The sequence below is a fragment of the Coregonus clupeaformis genome, unplaced genomic scaffold (genome assembly GCF_020615455.1).
Source record: "Coregonus clupeaformis isolate EN_2021a unplaced genomic scaffold, ASM2061545v1 scaf0084, whole genome shotgun sequence".
Taxonomy (NCBI): Eukaryota; Metazoa; Chordata; class Actinopteri; order Salmoniformes; family Salmonidae; genus Coregonus; species Coregonus clupeaformis.
In genome coordinates this window covers 835,001-860,000 of record NW_025533539.1, presented here as the reverse complement: position 1 = coordinate 860,000, position 25,000 = coordinate 835,001, and the positions used below count along the sequence as shown (strand labels likewise).

Genomic DNA, 25,000 nt, shown 5'->3' with positions numbered 1-25,000 from the left:
TTACTGCTTTAGGGACAGACAGGCGGACAGTTTACTGCTTTAGGGACAGACAGACAAACTGACAGTTTACTGCTTTAGGGACAGACAGACTGACATTTCACTGCTTTAGGGACAGACTGACGGACAGTTTACTGCTTTAGGGACAGACAAACTGACAGTTTACTGCTTTAGGGACAGACAGACGGACAGTTTACTGCTTTAGGGACATAGACAGACTTTTCACTGCTTTAGGGACAGACGGACTGACAGACAGTTCACGTCTTTAGGGACAGACAGACTGACAGTTCACGTCTTTAGGGACAGACAGACTGACATTTCACTGCTTTAGGGACAGACTGACGGACAGTTTACTGATTTAGGGACAGACTGACGGACAGTTTACTGCTTTAGGGACAGACTGACGGACAGTTTACTGCTTTAGGGACAGACAGACAGACGGACATTTCACTGCTTTAGGGACAGACGTACATTTCACTGCTTTAGGGACAGACAGACGGACATTTCACTGCTTTAGGGACATAGACAGAGAAGACATTTGAATCTTCATCTGAGAGAAGCTTAGTTTCTGTTGACAACTGTGTCACTGACTGACTGCACTGGGAGGAAGTTATCCAATGAGAACTGTGTCGCTGACTGCACTGGGAGGAAGTTATCCAATGAGAACTGTGTCGCTGACTGCACTGGGAGGAAGTTATCCAATGAGAACTGTGTCGCTGACTGCACTGGGAGGAAGTTATCCAATGAGAACTGTTTCACTGACACTGCACTGGGATGAAGTTATCCCTAGATACTGGAAGGAAGTTGCCCTGGCCTAGATAATGATCTAATATCAATTTAGAGTTTTACCATCCTCATGGCTTAGCTTAGGATTGGAGTAAGGGAAACTGATCAGTGGTGCCGGAGGAGAAAGGGTTAGGATCGAGGCTTTCTAACCTATGAGACCAGGGGCTTACTGACGTGATCCCAAGATTGAGGGTCAATAGAATTACAATACATTAGAATTCTAGATAGAAATAGAATTCCAATTCTATGGGTGGATCGAGTCCTTTGGTGATGATGTCACAGCTGGTTCCTTTTCAATCCGGGGACTTCAAACTCCTGGATAGAGAGATTGGTTGGGTTTGGCTCATTATCACTGACTCAGTGTGCACAACGAATGCTACAGAAATGAAATGACTCACTTGCACACTTGCTGTGTGCAAGATTTATAAAGTGCATTTCTATCAGAAACACTGTCTGAACTTTTCACTTTACTCACTGTCTGTTTTAAAGGAGTTGATTGACACGGCAATGCTTGTTCTTCATTGGTAGATGTGTTGATTGACAATGTAACGTTTGTCTCTGATAGGTGGATGCCGCCATGCCATTTGGGTGCCTTGCCCTGCGAGATGGGCGGAACTTAGACAACATCTCTGATGTCACCGACAAGTACGAGATTGGACAGGTCCTCAAAGCGTAAGCACCATGTAATACTATAGACACCATAGACATTAGGAGAGGGTTGGCCACGCCAGCCACCCTTGCAATAGGCTAAGGGCTATTGGTGTCCCAAATGGCACCCTATTCCCTATATAGTGCACTACTTTTGACCAGATCCCTATGGGCCCTTGTCAAAAGTAGTGCACTACATTTGGGACGTAGTCTAAATGTAACGGAATTCACCTCCATACAGTGCATTCGGAAAGTACTCAGCCCCCTTTACTTTTTCCACATTTTGTTACATTTACATTTTACATTTTAGTCATTTAGCAGACGCTCTTATCCAGAGCGACTTACAGTTAGTGAGTGCATACATGTTTTTTTGTTTGTTTTGTTTTTTGTCATACTGGTCCCCCGTGGGAAACGAACCCACATCCCTGCCGGCCAAACCCTCTCATACCTTGGACGACGCTGGACCAATTGTGCGCCGCCCATGGGCGTTACAGTATTATTCTAAAATTGATAAAATTGTTTTTTTTTCTCATCAATCTACACACAATACCCCATAATGACAAAGCAAAAACAGCTTTTTATAAATGTTTGCAAATGTATTAAAAACAAAAAACTGAAATATCAAATTTACATAAATATTCAGACCCTTCCAACTTACTTTGTTGAAGCACCTTTGGCAGCGATTACAGCCTCGAGTCTTCTTGGGTATGACCCTACGCCTGTATTTGGGGAGTTTCTCCCATTCTTCTCTGCAGATCCTCTCAAGCTCTGTCAGGTTGGATGGGAAGCGTTGCTGCACAGCTATTTTCAGGTCTCTCCAGAGATGTTCGATCAGGTTCAAGTCCGGGCTCTGGCTGGGCCACTCAAGGACATTCAGAGACTTGTCCCAAACCCTCTCCTGCGTTGTCTTGGCTGTGTGCTTAGGGTCGTTGTCCTGTTGGAAGGTGAACCTTCGCCCCAGTCTGAGGTCCTGAGCAGTCTGGAGCAGGTTTTCATCAAGGATCTCTCTGTACTGTGCTCCGTTCATCTTTCCCTCGATCCTGACTAGTCTCCCAGTCCCTGTCGCTGAAAAACATCCACACAGCATGATGCTGCCACCACCGTGCTTCACCATAGGGATGGTGCCAGGTTTCCTCCAGACATGAAGCTTGGCAAACTCCAAGTGGGCTGACATGTGCCTTTTACTGAGGAGTGGCTTCCGTCTGGCCACTCTACCATAAAGGACTAATTGCTGGAGTACTGCAGAGATGGTTGTCCTTCTGGAAGGTTCTCCCATCTCCACAGAGGAACTCTGGAGCTCTGTCAGAGTGACCATCAGGTTCTTGGTCACCTCCCTGACCAAGGTACTTCTCCCCCGATTGCTCAGTTTGGCTGGGCGGCCAGCTCTAGGAAGAGTCTTGGTGGTTCCAAACGTCTTGGGGACCTTCAATGCTGCAGAAATGTTTTGGTACCCTTCCCTAGATCTGTGCCTCAACACAATCCTGTCTCGGAGCTCTACGGACAATTCCTTCAACCTCATGGCTTGGTTTCTGCTCTGACATGCACTGTCAACTGTGGGACCTTATATAGACAGGTGTGTGCCTTTCCAAATCATGTCCAATCAATTTAATTTACCACAGATGGACTCCAATCAAGTTGTAGAAACATCTCAAGGATGATCAATGGAAACAGGATGCACCTGAGCTCAATTTCGAGTCTCATAGCAAAGGGTCTGAATACTTATGTAAATACGGTATTTCTGTTTTTTTTGCTAAAAATTATAAAAACCTGTTTTCGCTTTGTCATTATGGGGTATTGTGTGTAGATTGATGAGGATTTTTTTTTATTTCATACATTTTAGAATAAGGCTGTAAAGAAAACAAAATGTGGAAAAAATTCAAGGGGTCTGAAACTTTCCGAATGCACTGTATGCAGCTGTTCCTCAAACAGTGTTTCATTTCATTTAGTTTCCCAGTTCCTCCCCCCCCTCCCCTCCTCTCTCCTCCCCCCTCCCCTCCTCTCTCCTCTACCCTGTAGTTCTGGACTCCTCTTCTGTAAATTAACTGAACTAGGTAGGACATGCTGTCAGAAAGCTGTGAGAATCTGATGCCTGCTGCACTGACCGGCTTATGACCGACACACAGCTCAGTGTGCTGCCATATGGCAACACCAACATCTGGACTTTTATATAACACACACACACACACACACACACACACACACACACACACACACTGCACACACACACACACACACACACACACACACACACACACACACTGCACACACACTGCACACACACACACACACAGACACACACACACAAAAACACACACACACATACATGCTACACACACACACATACTGCGCACACACACACTGCGCACACACACACTGCACACACACTGCACACACACACACACACTGCACACACACACACACATACAGTGGGGAGAACAAGTATTTGATCCAATGCCGATTTTGCAGGTTTTTCTACTTACAAAGCATGTAGAGGTCTGTAATTTTTATCATAGGTACACTTCAACTGTGAGAGATGGAATCTAAAATAAAAATCCAGAAAATCACATTGTATGATTTGTAAGTAATTAATTTGCATTTTATTGCATTACATTTCATTACATTCCATTACATGAAATCCAAATAAAAATTCAGGTTGTAATGCAACAAAATAGGAAAGACGCCAAGGGGGATGAATACTTTTGCAAGGCACTGTATGTTATATAGTGACTATTTCAATAACAACTATTGAAACATTTCTGAACACTGGAGCTATAAGTAGGGAGATTTTTTGTTGTTGTTGGTATTTTACCCCCTTTTTCGAGGTATCCAATTGGTAGTTACAGTCTTGTCCCATCGAGAGGCGAAGGTCAAGAGTTGTGCATCCTCCGAAACACAACCCAACCGAGCCTCACTGCTTCTTGACACAGTGCCCGCTTAACCTGGAAGCCAGCCGCACCAATGTGCCGGAGGAAACACCGTACACCTGGCGACCGAGTAACCCTAACCCTAACCCTGGCCCGCCACAGGAGTCGCTAGTGCGCGATGGGACAAGAACATCCCTGCCGGCCAAACCCTCCCCTAACCTGGACCAATTGTGCACCGCCCCATGAGTCTCCCGGTCGCGGCCGGCTGCGACAGAGCCTGGATTCGAACCAGGATCTCTAGTGGCACAGCTAGCACTGCGATGCAGTGCCTTAGACCACTGCGCCACTCGGGAGACATTTATGCCAGAGGGACTTTATGCATCTCTCCCATGTCAACATGCCTAGCATATTGCTGTTTGGGTTAGTTCTTATTATACAATTTCACTGTAGAACCCCAAGTCCCTCTCAAACTGCCTCAAATAGCTCCTTTGTTCCACCCCCCCCCCATACACGCCGAGGCCAGCTCAATCGGTGCCTCCAGTGATGCTATCTCTTTCATTGTTACCCAACGCTTAGGTTTACCTCCACTGTACTCATATCCTTCCATATCCTTGTCTGTACATAATGCCCTGAATCTATTCTACAACGGCCGGAAATCTGCCCCCTTTTATTCTCTGTACCCAACGCACTAGAAGACCAGTTCTTAAAGCCTTTAGTCATATCCTTATTCTACTCCTCCTCTGTTCCTCTGGTGATGTAGAGGCTAACCCAGGAACCTGCAGCCCTCAGTATCACTCCTACTCCCCAGGAGCTATCCTTTGTTGACTTCTGTAACCGTATGTAGTAACTTGACAAGGAATGCCCACACGCATTTCAATATTACTTTCCTTTACTTTCAACCCAATAAATAGAAGGTACCAAAACAGCAGAACGATGCAGCCCACTCAACCTGTGGTAGAATCACATTGTGCAGATCTGACTCTTGGTGATGACATCATCAAAGGGGAAAAGGTCACGGTCAATGCCAATAATAACCATGCACACATGAATAGCAATCATACTATACTGCAGGCAAGTTACAACACATATTCAATGTAATTATTTATATAGTGTCCACACTATAACACCGTAAAAGCCTTGTTTTTCTGCAAGTTAAAATCAGAAGCCTCCTCCCCAAGTTTGAGTTATTCACTGCGTTAGCAAACTCCGCCAACTCTGATGTTCTAGCAGTGTCTGAATCCTGGCTTGGGAAGGCCACCAAAAATGCTCCAACTACAACATTTTCCGTCTAGATAGAATTGCCAAAGGGGGCGGAGTTGCAATCTACTGTAGAGATAGCCTGCAGAGCTCTATCATACTATCCAGGTCTGTGCCCAAAACAGTTTGAGCTTCTACTTCTAAAAATCCACCTTTCCAGAAATAAGACCACCCCTCATCACTGTCAAACGCTCCCTAAAACACTTTAGCGAGCAGGCCTTCCTAATTGACCTGGCCCAGGTATCCTGGATGGATATCGATCTCATTCCGTCAGTAGAGGATGCCTGGTTGTTCTTTAAAAGTGCTTTCCTCTCAATCTTAAATAAGCATTCCCCATTCAAAAAATTCAGAACTAAGAACAGATATAGCCCCTGGATCTCCTCAGACTTGACTGCCCTTGACCAGCACAAAAACATCCTGTGGCGTACTGCATTAGCATTGAATAGCCCCCGCGATATGCAACTTTTCAGGGAAGTCAAGAACCAATATACACAAGCAGTTAGGAAAGCAAAGGTTATCTTTTTCGAACAGAAATTTGAATGCTGTAGCACTAACTCCAAAAAGTTTTGGGACACTGTAAAGTCCATGGAGAATAAGAGCACCTCCTCCCAGCTGCCCACTGCACTGAGGCTAGGAAACACTGTCACCATCGATAAATCTACAATAATCGAGAATTTCAACAAGCATTTTGCTACGGCTGGCCATGCTTTCCACCTGGCTACCACTACCACGGTCACCAGCTCTGCACCCTCCGCTGCAACTTGCCCATGCCCCCCCCGCTTCTCCTTCACACAAATTCAGACAGCTGATGTTCTGAAAGAGCTGCAAAATCTGGACCCCTACAAATCATCTGGGCTAGACAATCTGGACCCTTTCTTTCAAAAAATAGCAGCCGAAATTGTCCCAAACCCTATTACTAGCCTGTTCAACCTCTCTTTCGTAACGTCTGAGATCCCCAGAGATTGGAAAGCTGTCGCGGTCATCCCCCTCTTCAAAGGGGGTGACACTCTAGATCCAAACTGTTACAGACCTATATCCATCCTGCCCTGCCTTTCGAACGTTTTTGAAAGCCAAGTTAACAAACAGATCACCGACCATTTCGAATCCCACCGTACCTTCTCCGCTATGCAATCTGGTTTCCGAGCTGGTCATGGGTGCCACGCTCAAGGTCCTAAACGATATTATAACCGCAATCGATAATAGACAGTACTGTGCAGCCGTCTTCATCGACCTGGCCAAGGCTTTCGACTCTGTCAACCACCGCATTCTTATTGGCAGACTAAATAGCCTTGGTTTCTCAAATGACTGCCTCGCCTGGTTCACCAACTACTTCTCAGATAGAGTTCAATGTGTCAAATCGGAGGGCCTGTTGTCTGGACCTATGGCAGTCTCTATGGGGGTGGCACAGGGTTCAATTCTTGGGCCGACTCTTTTCTCCGTGTATATCAATGATATCGCTCTTGCTGCTGGTGACTCTCAGATCCACCTCTACGCAGACGACACCATTTTGTATACATCTGGCCCTTCATTGGACACTGTGTTAACAAACCTCCAAACGAGCTTCAACGCCATACAACACTCCTTCCGTAGCCTCCAACTGCTCTTAAACACTAGTAAAACTAAATGCATGCTCTTCAACCGAACGCTGCTTGCACCCGCCCGCCCGACTAGAATCACTACTCTCGACGGGTCTGACCTAGGAGTATGTGGACAACTACAAATACCTAGGTGTCTGGTTAGACTGTAAACTCTCCTTCCAGACTCACATTAAGCATCTCCAATCCAAAGTTAAATCTAGAATCGGCTTCCTATTTCGCAACAAAGCCTCCTTCACTCATGCTACCAAACATGCCCTCGTAAAACTGACTATCCTACCGATCCTTGACTTCGGCGATGTCATTTACAAAATAGCCTCCAACACTCTACTCAGCAAATTGGATGTATTCTATCACAGTGCCATCTGTTTTGTCACCAAAGCCCCATATACTACCCACCACTGTGACCTGTACGCTCTCGTTGGCTGGCCCTCACTACATATTCGTCGCCAAACCCACTGGCTCCACGCCATCTATAAATCACTGCTAGGCAAATCCCCGCCTTATCTTAGTTCATTGGTCACCATAGCAACACCCACCCGTAGTATGCGCTCCAGCAGGTATATCTCACTGGTCATCCCCAAAGCCAACACCTCCTTTGGCCGCCATTCCTTCCAGTTCTCTGCTGCCAATGACTGGAACGAACTGCAAAAATCTCTGAAGCTGGAGACTCTTATCTCCCTCACTAACTTTAAGCATCAGTTGTCAGAGCACCTTACCGATCACTGCACCTGTACACAGCCCATCTGAAATTAGCCCACCCAACTACCTCATCCCCATATTGTTATTTATTTTGCTCATTTGCACCCCAGTATCTCTATTTGCACATCATCTCTTGCACATCTATCATTCCAGTGTTAATACTAATTGTAATTATTTTGCACCATGGCCTATTTATTGCCTTACCTCCATAACTTGCTACATTTGCACACACTGTATATATATCTTCTGTTGTATTTTTGACTTTATGTTTTGTTTTACCCCATATGTAACTCTGTGTTGTTGTTTTTATCGCACTGCTTTGCTTTATCTTGGCCGGGTCGCAGTTGTAAATGAGAACTTGTTCTCCATTGGCTTCTTACCTGGTTAAATAAAGGTGAAATAAAAAAAATCAGAAGCAAGGTCCTAACAAATGCTGCTCTGTGACATCACAGGGATTAAAAGTTATTTTTTTTTAAACAGTGATTTTCAAAACCAGCAATGAGTTTCTAGCCAGAGGGAGGATATTTTCCAGCTCCCCACGACACTACGAATCTCATAGTGTTTCAAAATCACTGTTTTAAAAACGTCATATTTGTTTCTTCAAAACATAGAAATGTGTAGTTTTCACATATGTAGACACTGGTATTGTGCTGGAGATAATGAACATGAGGTTGAACAGTGGTGGAGTTTTACAGTCTCCATCCAGCCCACTTTAATTAAATCCTCTCACCACATTTCATCACCCAGCATAGTCTGTTCTGTTCATTATGTAGTCTGTTCTGTTCATTATGTAGTCTGTTCTGTTCATTATGTAGTCTGTTCTGTTCATTATGTAGTCTGTTCTGTTCATTATGTAGTCTGTTCTGTTCATTATGTAGTCTGTTCTGTTCATTATGTAGTCTGTTCTGTTCATTATGTAGTCTGTTCTGTTCATTATGTAGTCTGTTCTGTTCATTATGTAGTCTGTTCTGTTCATTATGTAGTCTGTTCATTATGTAGTCTGTTCTGTTCATTATGTAGTCTGTTCATTATGTAGTCTGTTCTGTTCATTATGTAGTCTGTTCTGTTCATTATGTAGTCTGTTCTGTTCATTATGTAGTCTGTTCTGTTCATTATGTAGTCTGTTCTGTTCATTATGTAGTCTGTTCATTATGTAGTCTGTTCTGTTCATTATGTAGTCTGTTCATTATGTAGTCTGTTCTGTTCATTATGTAGTCTGTTCTGTTCATTATGTAGTCTGTTCTGTTCATTATGTAGTCTGTTCATTATGTAGTCTGTTCTGTTCATTATGTAGTCTGTTCTGTTCATTATGTAGTCTGTTCATTATGTAGTCTGTTCTGTTCATTATGTAGTCTGTTCTGTTCATTATGTAGTCTGTTCATTATGTAGTCTGTTCTGTTCATTATGTAGTCTGTTCATTATGTAGTCTGTTCTGTTCATGATGTAGTCTGTTCTGTTCATTATGTAGTCTGTTCTGTTCATTTTGTAGTCTCTTCATTATGTAGTCTGTTCTGTTCATTATGTAGTCTGTTCATTATGTAGTCTGTTCTGTTCATTATGTAGTCTGTTCTGTTCATTATGTAGTCTGTTCATTATGTAATCTGTTCATTATGTAGTCTGATCATTATGTAGTCTGTTCATTATGTAGTCTGTTCTGTTCATTATGTAGTCTCTTCTGTTCATTATGTAGTCTGTTCTGTTCATTATGTAGTCTGATCTGTTCATTATGTAGTCTTTTCATTATGTAGTCTGTTCATTATGTAGTCTGTTCATTATGTAGTCTGTTCATTATGTAGTCTGTTCATTATGTAGTCTGATCATTATGAAGTCTGATCATTATGTAGTCTGTCTCTGTTCATCTTTCATGGTCCTCCTATTTCTATTCTAAGAGGTAATGATGCTTTACATTTGTCACGATCGTCGGTAAGAGATGAGGACCAAGGCGCAGCGTTGAAAGCGAACATATTTATTATATCAATGATCACACGATCAAAACAACAAAACGATGACGTGACAGTCAATGGTCATACACAAACCAAATACGAACAAGAAACCACACCAAATGAATGCCAAACGGCTACCTAAGTATGACTCCCAATCAGAGACAACGAGCTACAGCCGTCTCTGATTGGGAGCCACCCTGGCCAACATAGATATACAAACCCAGAAAGTGAAACCTAGAACACACATAGACTATACACACCCTGGCTCAACATATTAGAGTCCCCAGAGCCAGGGCGTGACAACATTTTTACAGTGCCTTGCAAAAGTATTCATCCCCCTTAGCGTTTTTCCTATTTTGTTGCATTACAACCTGTAATTGAAATTTATTTTTATTTGGATTTCATGTAATGGACATACACAAAATAGTCCAAATTGGTGAAGTGAAATGAAAAAAATAACTTGTTTCAAAAAATTATACTAAATAAATGGTGGTGCGTGCATATGTATTCACCATGAAGACCAAGGAGCTCTCCAAACAGGTCAGGGACAAAGTTGTGGAGAAGTACAGATCAGGGTTGGGTTATAAAAAAAATATCTGAAACTTTGAACATCCCACGGAGCACCATTAAATCCATTATTTAAAAATTGAAAGAATATGGCACCACAACAAACCTGCCAAGAGAGGGCCGCCATCCAAAACTCACGGACCAGGCAAGGAGGGCATTAATCAGAGAGGCAACAAAGAGACCAAAGATAACCCTGAAGGAGCTGCAAAGCTCCACAGCAGAGATTGGGGTATCTGTCCATAGGACCACTTTAAGCCGTACACTCCACAGAGCTGGGTTTTATGGAAGAGTGATCAGAAAAAAGCCAATAAGCAAACACGTTTGGTGTCTGCCAAAAGGCATGTGGGAGACTCCCCAAACATATGGAAAAGGGTACTCTGGTCAGATGAGACTAAAATTGACTTTTCTGGCCATCAATGAAAATACTACGTCTGGCGCAAACCGATCACCTCTCATCACCCCGAGAACACCATCGACAGGGACTGGGAAACTGGTCAGAATTGAAGGAATGATGGATGGCACTAAATACGGGGAAATTCTTGAGGGAAACCTGTTTCAGTCTTCCAGAGATTTGAGACTGGGACGGAGGTTCACCTTCCAGCAGGACAATGACCCTAAGCATACTGCTAAAGCAACACTCGAGTGGTTTAAGGGGAAACATTTACATGTCTTGGAATGGCCTAGTCAAAGTCCAGACCTCAATCCTATTGAGAATCTGTGGTATGACTTAAAGATTGCTGTACACCAGCGGAACCCATCCAACTTGAAGGAGCTGGAGCAGTTTTGCCTTGAAGAATGGGCAGAAATCCCAGTGGCTAGATGTACCAAGCTTATAGAGACATACCCCAAGAGACTTGCAGCTGTAATTGCTGCAAAAGGTGGCTCTACAAAGTATTGACTTTGGGGGGGTGAATAGTTATGCACGCTCAAGTTTTCTTGTTTGTTTCACAAGAAACATATTTTGCGTCTTCAAAGTGGTAGGCATGTTGTGTAAATCAAATGATACAAACCCCCCAAAAATCTATTTTAATTCCAGGTTGTAAGGCAACAAAATAGGAAAAATGCCAAGGGGGGTGAATACTTTCGCTAGCCACTGTATATGATTTTCTCTGTCTCTGCTCTCCCCTGGCACTCTTAGGCTTGTTGGAAGAGGAAATCGATCTTGTTTTACTTTTAAAGATGCAGTCCTCAGTCTTTCTGTCTGTCCTACAGTAAAGGCTGTAACATTACTGGTTGTAAATTAATGCTTTTGCAGACACAAAATGCATTTTGGCCATGCATGTTTCTCTGTGTCTGCTCTGTCCTGTCACTCTTCGTGGCATTGTTTTGTTTTAAAGCTAATTTTAAAAATGTGTCTGTCTGCTTAATATGGCCCTAACCTTGCTGTTTTGTCCACTGGGAATGTTTGTAGACATAAACAGAGATTGAGGAGCTGCTTTAAAATGTGTCTGTCCTGATTATTCTATGTCTCTCACTCTCTTCTCCCTCTCTACTCTCTCTCTTCTCCCTCTCTCCTCCCCCTCTCTACCCTCTCTTCTCCCTCTCTCTTCTCCCTCTCTTCTTCCCCTCTCTTCCCCCCTCTACCCTATTTCTTCCCCCTCTCTCTTCCCTCTCTCTTCTCCCTCTCTCTTCCCCTCTCTACCCTCTCTTTTCCCCCTCTCTTCCCCCTCTCTATTCCCTCTCTCTTCTCCCTCTCTCTTCCCCCTCTCTACCCTCTCTCTTCTCCCTCTCTACCCTCTCTCTTCTCCCTCTCTCTTCCCCCTCTCTCTTCTCCCTCTCTCTTCTCCCTCTCTCTTCTCCCTCTCTCTTCCCCCTCTCTACCCTCTCTCTTTTCCCATTCTCTTCCCCCTCTCTATTCCCTCTCTCTTCTCCCTCTCTCTTCTCCCTCTCTCTTCCCCCTCTCTACCCTCTCTCTTCTCCCTCTCTACCCTCTCTCTTCTCCCTCTATCTTCCCCCTCTCTACCCTCTCTCTCTTCCCTCTCTCTTCTTCCTTTCTCTTCTCCCTCTCTCTTCTCCCTCTCTCTTCTCCCTCTCTCTTCTCCCTCTCTCTTCTCCCTCTCTCTTCTCCCTCTCTACCCTTTCTATTCTCCCTCTCCTCCCCCTCTCTCTTCTCCCTCTCCTCCCTCCCTCTCACTGCTCTCTCCCTCTGCAGGAAGGAGTTCTGTGAGCTGTGTATGGCTAAAGACAGACAGACCAACAAGGTCTTTGTCTGTAAGAAGTTTCTCAAGAAGGATGGGAGGAAAGTACGCAAGGCTGCCAAGAATGAAATCCTGATCCTCAAAATGTACGTGATCTCTTGATGTACAGAGAGACATACCCACTCTGTTTAAATGAGTCTTTCCTCATGTACTGTATCTGAGTAGAAGTTGAAATTGTAGCAGCTAAAAACAGAACATTTAAAGCTATCACTGAGGGTATAACTACTGAGGCCCACTGCGTCAGACAGTTTTTGCATCTCAGTGTTCTACAATGACGACAGGGGGTCCTTCCAGACACTTCGTTTTCCAGGTCTTCATTTAAAGGAACAAACCAGCAGTCACTGCAGGGTACTTCCATATGATTCAGTCACTTTCTGTGTGCACCCCTTTTGATTTGAACAAAACCTTTCCTAGATGTTTGCCCATGGTGGAAGTGGTCAGAAAGTGACCCTTTGGACCTGAATGCCAAAACTTTAAGTAGATAGAGGTGCTCAAAGTTGACCCATTTTGCATACCCCACCCTACCATGAGACATCAGTACTGGAAAAGATAAATGGTTGAGTTTGATAACATTTGAAAGCTTACAAACAGGGTTGTCAAACTATTTTATGATTTCTTGAAAAAATAGTTTATAACATAATTGTCATTTTTTTATGCTTTAATGTCAATTATCAACAAAGAAATCTAATATTCACAAATGTTGTAGCTTAGACCCTATTTTACAGTGTTTGTGTTGTGCCATCGGCTGTTGAATACAGGGTGGGTGTCATTTCAGTCACAGAAACATTATCAATAGAATGGACCTAACCCTTCAGACCACTTAGCTGGACCACCGTTGACAGGGCAACACACTGGCTAAACACCAAAACAAAACTTATTGACTGCCCACCCTTGAAAGACAATCGGCAACTAAGTTGTCCTTACCACGGACATGTCTGATTTCAAAGGGGAAACTCCTGCAATATCTGTAGTAACTTTCCTCTCGTGATTTTCCTCAGTGGAATTTGTTTGATTGGGGCAGAGTCAACGTCAACGTCATGCTCTAGTACGTTTGTCTGAGTTGGCACATCTGATAATAAACCCTGATATTCTAAAAGCAGTGCAACAATGTCGTGTGGAGACAAGCGTGCCAAAAAGCCATCAAGGTTTTCTAGAATCTCTGAGTTACTCAACTGTCCAACCGTCACAGGGTGTATTGGACTTTCCTCATACTCTTGAGGAAGACTATAGTCAACGGTGACAGCAGTGGCCACAGACCAGAACATCAATACCGGTTTCCACCGACTTCGCCGCCCGATCGTAACGACATGTTGACACAGCCGGGTTTTTCTCCTGCTCTCTGGTGTGGCGATGATGTAACCCAGATGACCTCTTTCTTTTTAATATGGAGGTAAGGGAGCCTGCAACGGTGACCCCAAAACGGGCAACGAAACCAGGACTTGGTCACCTTGGGCCTTCTGACTTTAATTTTCGTTTGCGTCTTCTCCAGATTCTCGCTGGCAAACTGTATTTTTAAGGCGTCGCCCTGCAACAACCTCTCTCTCAGCAAGCTCAAAGGACCTCTGACGTGATGTCCAAACACAGGCTCATTCGGACTAAAACCGAGAGATTCCTGAACAACCTTCCCTCGCTGCAAACCAGCACAAGAGGGACCCCTTCATCTTTCTCAAACTCAGAAAGCAGTAAGCTCTCAACATGGACTTCAAAGTCTGATGAAATCTCTCAATAGCACCTTGAGACTCTGGGTGGGAGGCACTAGAGGGGCAGTGGATTACACCTGACTGTTGTAGCACTTGCTGGAAGACCTTTGACATGAAATTCGAACCTTGGTCCGACTGCACTACCTGCAGAAGTCCAAACGTTGAAAGAATTTCACCAGGGCAATACTGGGAGCTGTGGTTATCCTCAGTGGTATGGCCTCGGGGAAATGAGTGGCAGCTCACATAATGGTCAAGCGAAACTGGTTACCACTCTTGGCTTTGGGCAAAGGACCAACACAGTCCACCAGAACCCTGCTGAAAGGTTTGTCAAAAGCAGGAATAGGCTGCAAAGATGCAACCGGTACAGCTCGGTTCGGTTTACCCATCCGCTGGCAAACATATCAGGATTTACAGTAAGACACGACATCCGGCTTCACACCCGGCCAGAAGAAGTTACGGTTGATACGGTCATACGTCTTTTTGACCCCAAGATGGCCAAGATGGCCTGCCATACTACCATCGTAAGCCAACCTCAGTATCTCTTGTCGAAGCATAACTGGAACGACAATCGTCTTGTCTAGAAGTGGCGGGAGAATGGCATTTCCTCATTAGAACACCATCTCTGTCAAAATAATCCACACGAACTTCATCAAACTCCTCCTCTGGATGTATCTCAGCAAAAAGAGGGGAGAGGGAAACATCTTTACTGTGTTCAGCAATCAGCTGCTTCAAAGGGAGGTCAACTCAGGAGTTTTACCGAAATCAGGATCACCCATAAACGTCTCAGACAGATCGACTATGGTGGGATCTCTGACATCCTCCTCAACACTAGACTTGCTCCCGGTGACTTTCTTAGACATAGCACTTGTAACGGTACATGCTGGGTGGTAAGGGTAGGTAACAACACATCCGCCACGCTGATCCTCAACACAGGGGCCCCTCAGGGGTGCGTGCTCAGTCCCCTCCTGTACTCCCTGTTCACTCATGACTGCATGGCCAGGCACGACTCCAAAACCATCATTAAGTTTGCCGATGACACAACAGTGGTAGGCCTGATCACCGACAACGACGAGACAGCCTATAGGGAGGAGGTCAGAGACCTGGCCGTGTGGTGCCAGGACAACAACCTCTCCCTCAACATGATCAAGACAAATGAGATGATTGTGGACTACAGGAAAAAGAAGAGGACCGAGCACGCCCACATTCTCATCGACGGGGCTGTAGTGGAGCAGTTTGACAGCTTCAAGTTCCTTGGTGTCCACATCACCAACAAACTAACATGGTCCAAACACACCAAGACAGTCATGAAGAGGGCACGACAAAACCTATTCCCCCTCAGGAGACTGAAAAGATTTGGCATGGGTCCTCAGATCCTCAAAAGGTTCTACAGCTGCACCATCGAGAGCATCCTGACTGGTTGCATCACTGCCTGGTATGGCAACTGCTCGGCCTCCGACCGCAAGGCACTACAGAGGGTAGTGCGTATGGCCCAGTACATCACTGGGGCCAAGCTTCCTGCCATCCAGAACCTCTATACCAGGTGGTGTCAGAGGAAGGCCCTAAAAATTGTCAAAGACTCCAGCCACCCTAGTCATAGACTGTTCTCTCTGCTACCGGACGGCAAGCGGTACCGGAGCGCCAAGTCTAGGACCAAAAGGCTCCTTAACAGCTTCTACCCCCAAGCCATAAGACTGCTGAACAATTAATAAAATGGCTACTCAGACTATTCGCATTGCCCCCCACCCCCTCTTTTACGCTGCTGCTACTCTCTGTTTAGTATCTATGCATAGTCACTTTAATAACTCTACCTACATGTACATATTACCTCAATTACCTTGACTAACCGGTGCCCCCGCACATTGACTCTGTGACTTTTGTTGTATTCTTTCTTCAAATTGTATTGTTGATTAAGGGCTTGTAAGTAAGCATTTCACTGTAACGTCTACACCTGTTGTATTCAGCGCATGTGACAAATAACATTTGATTTGATGATTTTTGATTTGGGAACACTCTAGGGTACTTTACTGATAAACCATCGGGTTCCTCTACTCTGGGAACACTCTAGGGTACTTTACTGATAACCCATCGGGTTCCTCTACTCTGGGAACACTCTAGGGTACTTTACTGATAACCCATCGGGTTCCTCTACTCTGGGAACACTCTAGGGTACTTTACTGATAACCCATCGGGTTCCTCTACTCTGGGTTCCTTACACACGACAGGATTTGGCACGACCTTCCCTCCAGTCAAATCGTTTCCCAAAATGAATAAGACCCCCTTCACCGGTAGGCTAGGCCTCACTCCAACGACAACAGAACCAGAAATAACATCAAACTTCAGTTCCACATTATACAAAGGAACCTCCATGCAACCCTCCACAGCTTGTACTAACACACTGTAACCAGTTGCTGAAGTGTCAGACAAAGGCAAAACACCCTCCAACATGAAGGATTGGGCTGCCCCAGTGTCTCCCAGTATCTTCACCGGCTGCTTAACAGCATCGCCACTCTGCAGAGACACGAACCCGTCTGAAACAAAGAGAGTTCATACACATCTGATCCAAAATCTTGTTCAGGAGACACACCAGTCCCAACCAGAGACACAGAGACACAGAGAGGGCACAGCAGAGCTTCAGAGTATGTGACTAGAGCGACTACCATACTCATGGGAAACAAGATCCCGGACAAGCCCCCATTTTCTTACATTCCCCAGCACGAAAAACAAAAATGTCACTCAAACAGAAGAGGGAACTAACAAAGAGTCACCGAAACAGGTGGGTTTTAGGAAGGGTTCTGAAAGACACTCATGGGGGGGTCCACTGAACGTTGACTAGCAACCACTGGAACCTAAAAGACACCCACCATGAGCGGCCAGTAAATCTGCCCAAGAAGAGGCAAACAAAAGAAAAACCCCACACCAAACTTAAAGACAGGAAGCAAACCAAAAAGGTGGAGCAAAATGAAATCAGATAAAGGAATGTTCAAAATAGGGAGATACCAACTAAAGGTGTTAACCCTCTGCATCTACCAAGACAACTAAAGGTGTTAACCCTCTGCATCTACCAAGACAACTAAAGGTGTTAACCCTCCACATCTATCAAGACAACTAAAGGTGTTAACCCTCCACATCTACCAAGACAACTAAAGGTGTTAACCCTCCACATCTCTCAGGACAACTAAAGGTGTTAACCCTCCACATCTACCAAGACAACTAAAGGTGTTAACCTTCCACATCTACCAAGACAACTAAAGGTGTTAACCTTCCACATCTACCAAGACAACTAAAGGTGTTAACCCTCCACATCTATCAAGACAACTAAAGGTGTTAACCCTCCACATCTATCAAGACAACTAAAGGTGTTAACCCTCCGCATCTACCAAGACAACTAAAGGTGTTAATCCTCCACATCTACCAAGACAACTGGAGCACTGGGCCAGCCACTCTTAAATAACACCTGGGCCAGCACAGGTGAAAAACCTTCGCACTAACGAGATGGCAACCAGCACAGGTGTAACACATACTGACTAACGAGGTGACGTCAATCGGTGCGCCCAACGTGCTAACGAGCTATACGTGCTAAAGTCCAACCTCAAAACATAAAAGGAAAAACCAAAGCCTGTAACAATATTCAATCTCTTCCTATCCCAGTCTGTTGTCCCCAAATGCTTCAAGATGTCCATCATCAGTGTTCCTGTACCCAAGAAAGCGAAGGTAACTGAACATCACCCCGTAGCACTCACCTCTGTCATCATGAAGTGCTTTGAGAGGCTAGTCAAGGATCATATCACCTCTACCTTACCTGACACCCTAGACCCACTACAATTTGCATACCTCCCTAACAGATCCACAGATGACGCAATCGCCATCGCACTGCACATTGCCCTATCCCTTCTGGACAAGAGGAATATTTAAATTTTTGTCATTTAGCAGACGCTCTTATCCAGAGCGACTTACAGTTAGTGAGTGCATACATTTTTATTTTTTTTCATACTGGTCCCCCGTGGGAAACGAACCCACAACCCTGGCGTTGCAAATGCCATGCTCTACCAACTGAGCTACACGGGACTACGTATATCTATGTAAGAATGCTGTTCATCAACTACAGCTTAGCCTTCAACACCATAGTGCCCTCCAAGCTCATCACTAAGCTCGGGTCCCTGGGTCTGAGCCCCGCCCTGTGCAACTGGGTCCTGGACTTCCTGACGGACCGCCCCCAGGTGGTGAAGGTAGAAAACAACACCTCCACTACTCTGATCCTCAACACAGGGGCCCCACAAGGGTGCGTGCTCAGCCCCCCCTGTACTCCCTGTTCACCCATGACTGCGTAGCCATGCACTTTTCCGCAGGGCTCTCCAGAGGGTGGTGCGGTCAGCCCAATGCATCACTTGGGGCACACTGCCTTCCCTCCAGGATATCTACAGCACCCAGTGTCACAGGAAGGCCAAAAAGATATATAATATCTGGTGCGACCAATTACCTTCAGAAGTCACATAATTAGTTAAATAAAGTCCACCTGTGTGCAATCTAAGTGTCACATGATCTGTCACATGATCTCAGTATATATACACCTGTTCTGAAAGGCCCCAGAGTCTGCAACACCACTAAGCAAGGGGCACCACCAATCAAGTGGCACCATGAAGACCAAGGAGCTCTCCAAACAGGTCAGGGACAAATTTGTGGAGCATTACAGATCAGGGTTGGGGTTATAAAAAATATCCAAAACGTTGAACATCCCACGGAGCACCATTAAATCCATTATTAAAAAATGGAAAGAATATGGCACCACAACAAACCTGCCAAGAGAGGGCCGCTCACCAAAACTCACGGACCAGGCAAGGAGGGCATTAATCAGAGAGGCAACAAAGAGACCAAAGATAACCCTGAAGGAACTGCAAAGCTCCACAGCGGAGATTGGAGTATCTGTCCATAGGACCACTTTAAGCCGTACACTCCACAGAGCTGGGCTTTACGGAAGAGTGGCCAGAAAAAAGCCATTGCTTAAAGAAAAAAATAAGCAAACACGTTTGGTGTTCGCCAAAAGGCATGTGGGAGACTCCCCAAACATATGGAAGAAGGTACCCTGGTCAGATGAGACAAAAATTGAACTTTTTGGCCATCAAGGAAAACGCTATGTCTGGCGCAAACCCAACACCTCTCCTCACAGCATGGTGGTGACAGCATCATGCTGTGGGGATGTTTTTCATCGGCAGGTACTGGGAAACTGGTCAGAATTGAAGGAATGATGGATGGCACTAAATACAGGGAAATTCTTGAGGGAAACCTGTTTCAGTCTTCCAGAGATTTGAGACTGGGACAGAGGTTCACCTTCCAGCAGGACAATGACCCTAAGCATACTGCTAAAGCAACACTTGAGTGGTTTAAGGGGAAATATTTAAATGTCTTGGAATGGCCTAGTCAAAGCCCAGACCTCAATCCAATTGAGAATCTGTGGTATGACTTAAAGATTGCTGTACACCAGCAGAACACATCCAACTTGAAGGAGCTGGAGCAGTTTTGCCTTGAAGAATAAGCAAAAATCCCAGTGGCTAGATGTGCCAAGCTTATAGAGACATACCCCAAGAGACTTGCAGCTGTAATTGCTGCAAAAGGTGGCTCTACAAAGTATTGACTTTGGCGGGGTGAATAGTTATGTAAGCTCAAGTTCTGTTTTTGTGTCTTTTTTTTGGGGGGGGGGTCTTATTTCTTGTTTGTTTCACAAAAAAATGTATTTTGCGTCTTCACAGTGGTAGGCATGTTATGTAAATCAAATGATACAAACCCCACAAAAATCAATTTTAATTCCAGGTTGTAAGGCAACAAAATAGGAAAAATGCCAAGGGGGGTGAATACTTTTGCAAGCCACTGTATATGATTTTCTCTGTCTCTGCTCTCCCCTGGCACTCTTAGGCTTGTTGGAAGAGGAAATCGATCTTGTTTTACTTTTAAAGATGCAGTCCTCAGTCTTTCTGTCTGTCCTACAGTAAAGGCTGTAACATTACTGGTTTAAATTAATGCTTTTGCTCTGTCCTGTCACTCTTCGTGGCATTGTTTTTTTTTAAAGCTAATTTTAATAAATTAATTAATTAATTAATGTATGCACTAAAAAAGCTTAGTAGTACTGAATTTTAGTCACTGTTACTAGCCGAAAACCACCTGGTACTCAACACTGCACTTTAGAGACTGCTGTTCTATGTACAGTGAGGGAAAAAAAGTATTTTGATCCCCTGCTGATTTTGTACGTTTGCCCACTGACAAAGAAATGATCAGTCTATAATTTTAATGGCAGGTTTATTTGAATAGTGAGAGACAAAATAACAACGAAAAAATCCAGAAAAACACATGTCAAAAATTGTATAAATTGATTTGCATTTTAATGAGGGAAATAAGTATTTGACCCCCTCTCAATCAGAAAGATTTCTGGCTCCCAGGTGTCTTTTATACAGGTAACGAGCTGAGATTAGGAGCACACTCTTAAAGGGAGTGCTTCTAATCTCAGCTTGTTAGCTGTATAAAAGACACCTGTCCACAGAAGCAATCAATCAATCAGATTCCAAACTCTCCACCATGGCCAAGACCAAAGAGCTCTCCAAGGATGTCAGGGACAAGATTGTAGACCTACACAAGGCTGGAATGGGCTACAATACCATCGCCAAGAAGCTTGGTGAGAAGGTGACAACAGTTGGTGCGATTATACGCAAATGGAAGAAACACAAAAGAACTGTCAATCTCCCTCGGCCTGGGGCTCCATGCAAGATCTCACCTTGTGGCGTTGCAATGATCATGAGAACAGTGAGGAATCAGCCCAGAACTACACGGGAGGATCTTGTCAATGATCTCAAGGCAGCTGGGACCATAGTCACCAAGAAAACAATTGGTGACACACTACGCCGTGAAGGACTGAAATCCTGCAGCGCCCGCAAGGTCCCCCTGCTCAAGAAAGCACATATACACACCCGTCTGAAGTTTTTTTCATTAACATCTGAATGATTCAGAGGAGAACTGGGTGAAAGTGTTGTGGTCAGATGAGACCAAAATGGAGCTCTTTGGCATCAACTCAACTCGCCGTGTTTGGAGGAGGAGGAATGCTGCCTATGACCCCAAGAACACCATCCCCACTGTCAAACATGGAGGTGGAAACATTATGCTTTGGGGGTGTTTTTCTGCTAAGGGGACAGGACAACTTCACCGCATCAAAGGGACGATGGACGGGGCCATGTACCATCAAATCTTGGGTGAGAACCTCCTTCCCTCAGCCAAGGCATTGAAAATGGTTTGTGGATGGGTATTCCAGCATGACAATGACCCAAAACACACGGCCAAGGCAACAATGGAGTGGCTCAAGAAGAAGCACATTAAGGTCCTGGAGTGGCCTAGCCAGTCTCCAGACCTTAATCCCATAGAAAATCTGTGGAGGGAGCTGAAGGTTCGAGTTGCCAAACGTCAGCCTCGAAACCTTAATGACTTGGAGAAGATCTGCAAAGAGGAGTGGGTCAAAATCCCTCCTGAGATGTGTGCAAACCTGGTGGCCAACTACAAGAAACGTCTGACCTCTGTGATTGCCAACAAGGGTTTTGCCACCAAGTACTAAGTCATGTTTTGCAGAGGGGTCAAATACTTATTTCCCTCATTAAAATACAAATCAATTCATAACATTTTTAACATGTGTTTTTCTGGATTTTTTGTTGTTATTCTGTCTCTCACTGTTCAAATAAACCTACCCTTAAAATTATAGACTGATCATGTCTTTGTAAGTGGGCAAATGTACAAAATCAGCAGGGGATCAAATACTTTTTTCCCTCACTGTACATATTCATTTAACAATGATGTTTACATACTGTTTTACCCACTTCATATGTACAGTGCATTCGGAAAGTATTCAGACCCCTGACAGCCTTATTCTAAAATGTATTAAATTGTTTTTTTCCTTCATCAATCTACACACAATACCCCATAATGACAAAGCAAAAACAGGTTTAGAGAAATTTTTGCAAATGTATTACAAATAAAAAACGGAAATATCACATTTACATACAGTACCAGTCAAAAGTTTGGACACACCTACTCATTCAAGGGTTTTTCTTTATTTTTTTACTATTTTCTACATTGTAGAATAATAGTGAAGACATCAAAACTATGAAATAACACATATGGAATCATGTAGTAACCAAAGAAGTGTTAAACAAATCCAAATATATTCTATATTTGAGATTCTTCAAATAGCCGCCCTTTGCCTTGATGACAGCTTTGCACATTCTTTCAGACCCTTTACTCAGTACTTTGTTAAAGTGCCTTTGGCAGCGATTACAGCCTGGAGTCTTCTTGGGTATGATGCTACAAGCTTGGCACACCTGTATTTGGGGAGTTTCTCCCATTCTTCTCTGCATATTCCCTCAAGCTCTGTCAGGTTGGATGGGTAGTATTTTCAGGTTTGTATTGTTAGTTATTACTGCACTGTTGGAGCTAGGAACATAAGCATTTCGCTACACCCGTGATAACATCTGCAAAATATGTGTGCGTGACCAATAAAATGTGATTTGATTTGAATGTTTTGGCATTAAGGTCCAAAAAGTGACTTTCTGACCACTTCTACCATGGGCAAACATCAATGGAAGGTTTCGTTCAAATCAAGGGTGCAGTCAGAAAGTGATTGAAATCCTATGGAACGGCCCTGCAGCCCTCCAGGACGTACTGTAGTTAATAACATTGACTAGTTGTTTACTTATTGCAGACGCTGCAGCCCTCCAGGAGTAGAGTTTTAGTCTGCATCCCAAATGGCACCCTATTCCCTATGGGCCCTGGTCAAAAGTAGTGCACTAAATAGGGAATGTGGACCCATTTAGGACGTAACCCTGGTCTCCCATGTCTAAATCAGACACTATTTCAAAAAGAGAGAACGTTTCAGACAGCAGACAATAGTTCAGTTTGAGACCTGTTTCTGACTCTCTCCTCCACTGGTAATGCGTCCCAAATAGCACCCTATTCCCTGAATAGGGCACTACTGCTGACCAGTGTGCTATTTGGGACTCACCCTAACACTCGGTTAATAGAAAGATGTGTCTGAATGCCTCCTCCTCTGGCTGTTCCAGGGTCAACCATCCAAACATCCTCCAACTGATCGACACGTTCGAGACGCGGAGAGAGTTCTTTATCATCCAGGAGCTGTGAGTAGGGGGGGGGGGTTAAAACAGGGGGCTAAAACAGGACTAGTAAAGGCCCAGTGCACTATATACAGTATATATATTTTTTGTTATTATTGTAATTTTTTTGAGGAGCACCCTCCCCACCACTACTTCCTGTGTGGAGCACCCTCCTCACCACTACTTCCTGTGTGTCTACTGATTTTATCCCCTCCAAGTGGGTGTGTATACAGTTGAAGTCGGAAGTTTACGTACACTTAGGTTGGAGTCATTAAAACTCATTTTGCAACCACTCCACACATTTCTTGTTAACAAACTATAGTTTTGGCAAGTCGGTTAGGACATCTACTTTGTGCATGATACAAGTAATTTTTCCAACAATTGTTTACAGACAGATTATTTCACTTATAATTCACTGTATCACAATTCCAGTGGGTCAGAAGTTTACATACACTAAGTTGACTGTGCCTTTAAACAGCTTGGAAAATTCCAGAAAATGATGTCATGGCTTTAGAAGCTTCTGATAGGCTAATTGAAATAATTTGAGTCAATTGGAGGTGTACCTGTGGATGTATTTCAAGGCCTACCTTCAAACTCAGTGCCTCTTTGCTTGACATCATGGGAAAATCAAAAGAAATCAGCCAAGTTGTAGACCTCCACAAGTCTGGTTCATCCTTGGGAGCAATTTCCAAACGCCTGAAGGTACCACGTTCATCTGTACAAACAATAGTACGCAAGTATAAACACCATGGGACCACGCAGCCGTCATACCGCTCAGGAAGGAGACGCGTTCTGTCTCCTAGAGATGAACGTACTTTGGTGCGAAAAGTGCAAATCAATCCCAGAACAACAGCAAAGGGCCTTGTGAAGATGCTGGAGGAAACAGGTACAAAAGTATCTATATCCACAGTAAAACGAGTCCTATATCGACATAACCTGAAAGGCCACTCAGCAAGGAAGAAGCCACTGCTCCAAAACCGCCATAAAAAAGCCAGACTACGGTTTGCAACTGCACATGGGGACAAAGATCATACTTTTTTGAGAAATGTCCTCTAGTCTGATGAAACAAAAATAGAACTGTTTGGCCATAATGACCATTGTTATGTTCGGAGGAAAAGGGGGGTGGCTTGCAAGCCGAGGAACACCATCCCAACCGTGAAGCACGGGGGTGGCAGCATCATGCTGTGGGGGTGCTTTGCTGCAGGAGGGACTGGTGCACTTCACAAAATAGATGGCATCATGAGGAAGGAAAATTATGTGGATATATTGAAGCAACATCTCAATACAGTCAGGAAGTTAAAGCTTGGTCGCAAATGGGTCTTCCAAATGGACAATGACCCCAAGCATACTTCCGAAGTTGTGGCAAAATGGCTTAAGGACAACAAAGTCAAGGTATTGGAGTGGCCATCACAAAGCCCTGACCTCAATCCTATAGAAGATGTGTGGGCAGAACTGAAAAAGCGTGTGCGAGCAAGGAGGCCTACAAACCTGATTCAGTTACACCAGCTCTGTCAGGAGGAATGGGCCAATATTCACCCAAATTATTGTGGGAAGCTTGTAGAAGGCTACCCGAAACGTTTGACCCAAGTTAAACAATTTAAAGGCA

The 25,000-nt window shown here is 44.4% G+C and overlaps 1 pseudogene; it reads left to right on the top strand.

Moving 5' to 3' along the window:
• The first annotated feature begins 1,360 nt into the window (after positions 1-1,360).
• LOC121546633 overlaps positions 1,361-25,000 on the top strand; it is a 63,779-nt pseudogene continuing 40,139 nt past the window's right edge.